Below are 2,500 nucleotides of genomic sequence, written 5' to 3' on the forward strand. Positions count from 1 at the left end.
TGAGTAGCAGCAGGGCCAGCGCGCCCAGGAGCACATCTTTTTCGACCGTGAAGGAGACAGGAGGCCGACTCACTGCCTCGGCTAAATGGAGAGGGAATTTCAGAAGGGCCAGGGCAAAAGCATGGACCTTTTCAGCTGTAAGGGAGGCAAGAGCAAGGTGTGATGTAGGTCCCCGGGGCCTGCTGGAGGTCCAGGTCCATGCCCGATGTGAGTAGCAGCAGGGCCAGCGCGCCCAGGAGCACATCTTTTTCGACCGTAAAGGAGACAGGAGGCCGACTCTCTGCCTCGGCTAAATGGAGAGGGAATTTCAGAAGGGCCAGGGCACAAGCATGGACCTTTTTCAGCTGTAAGGGAGGCAAGAGCAAGGTGTGATGTAGGTCCCCGGGGCCTGCTGGAGGTCCAGGTCCATGCCCGATGTGAGTAGCAGCAGGGCCAGCGCGCCCAGGAGCACATCTTTTTCGACCGTAAAGGGAGACAGGAGGCCGACTCTCTGCCTCGGCTAAATGGAGAGGGAATTTCAGAAGGGCCAGGGCACAAGCATGGACCTTTTTCAGCTGTAAGGGAGGCAAGAGCAAGGTGTGATGTAGGTCCCCGGGGCCTGCTGGAGGTCCAGGTCCATGCCCGATGTGAGTAGCAGCAGGGCCAGCGCGCCCAGGAGCACATCTTTTTCGACCGTAAAGGGAGACAGGAGGCCGACTCACTGCCTCGGCTAAATGGAGAGGGAATTTCAGAAGGGCCAGGGCACAAGCATGGACCTTTTTCAGCTGTAAGGGAGGCAAGAGCAAGGTGTGATGTAGGTCCCCGGGGCCTGCTGGAGGTCCAGGTCCATGCCCGATGTGAGTAGCAGCAGGGCCAGCGCGCCCAGGAGCACATCTTTTTCGACCGTAAAGGGAGACAGGAGGCCGACTCACTGCCTCGGCTAAATGGAGAGGGAATTTCAGCAGGGCCAGGGCACAGGCATGGACCTTTTTCAGCTGTAAGGGAGGCAAGAGCAAGGTGCGATGTAGGTCCCCGGGGCCTTTTGTCGTACCATAGGCACGAGTGGTGTGTGTGTGTGGCAAAGACTTTCTGCGCAGTGTCCCAGGGGCACGGGGAAAGGTTGTTGTACCATAGGCACGAGAAAAGTTGTCGTACCATAGGCACGAGAAAAGTTGTCGTACCATAGGCACGAGTGGTGTGTGTGTGTGTGGCAAAGTGCTACTGAGCGGTGTACCAGGGGCAGGGCGAAAAGTTGTTGTACCATAGGCACGAGAAAAGTTGTTGTACCATAGGCACGAGAAAAGCTGTCATACCAGGGGCACGGAGGAAAGTTGTTGTACCATAGGCACGAGAAAAGTTGTCGTACCATAGGCACGAGGAGAGTTTGTGTGGCAAAGTGCTACTGAGCGGTGTACCAGGGGCACGGCGAAAAGTTGTTGTACCATAGGCACGAGAAAAGTTGTCGTACCATAGGCACGAGAAAAGTTGTCGTACCATAGGTACGAGGAGTGTGCGTGTGCGGCAAAGTGCTACTGAGCGGTGTACCAGGGGCACGGCGAAAAGTTGTTGTACCATAGGCACGAGAAAAGTTGTTGTACCATAGGCACGAGAAAAGCTGTCGTACCAGGGGCACGGAGGAAAGTTGTTGTACCATAGGCACGAGAAAAGTTGTCGTACCATAGGCACGAGGAGAGTGTGTGTGTGGCAAAGTGCTACTGAGCGGTGTACCAGGGGCACGGCGAAAAGTTGTTGTACCATAGGCACGAGAAAAGTTGTTGTACCATAGGCACAAGAAAAGCTGTCGTACCAGGGGCACGGAGGAAAGTTGTTGTACCATAGGCACGAGAAAAGTTGTCGTACCATAGGCACGAGGAGAGTGTGTGTGTGGCAAAGTGCTACTGAGCGGTGTACCAGGGGCACGGCGAAAAGTTGTTGTACCATAGGCACGAGAAAAGTTGTTGTACCATAGGCACAAGAAAAGCTGTCGTACCAGGGGCACGGAGGAAAGTTGTTGTACCATAGGCACGAGAAAAGTTGTCGTACCATAGGCACGAGGAGAGTTTGTGTGGCAAAGTGCTACTGAGCGGTGTACCAGGGGCACGGCGAAAAGTTGTTGTACCATAGGCACGAGAAAAGCTGTCGTACCAGGGGCACGGAGGAAAGTTGTTGTACCATAGGCACGAGAAAAGTTGTCGTACCATAGGCACGAGGAGAGTTTGTGTGGCAAAGTGCTAGTGAGCGGTGTACCAGGGGCACGGCAAAAAGTTGTTGTACCATAGGCACGAGAAAAATTGTCGTACCATAGGCACGAGAAAAGTTGTCGTACCATAGGCACAAGCAGTGCGTGCGTGCGTGCGTGCGTGCGTGCGTGCGTGCGTGTGTGTGTGTGTGTGTGCGGCAGTTCTTCTGCGCAGTGTACCAGGGGCACATTTCAATGTGCTTTCTGGAGTACCAGGGGCACGAGGATTTTGCCAGTGGTGTTCTGCTTTGTTAGTGGGAGGGGGCTTAAGTGTGGGTCCCC

The sequence above is a fragment of the Maylandia zebra genome, unplaced genomic scaffold, assembly GCF_041146795.1.
Source record: "Maylandia zebra isolate NMK-2024a unplaced genomic scaffold, Mzebra_GT3a scaffold35, whole genome shotgun sequence".
Classification (NCBI taxonomy): Eukaryota; Metazoa; Chordata; class Actinopteri; order Cichliformes; family Cichlidae; genus Maylandia; species Maylandia zebra.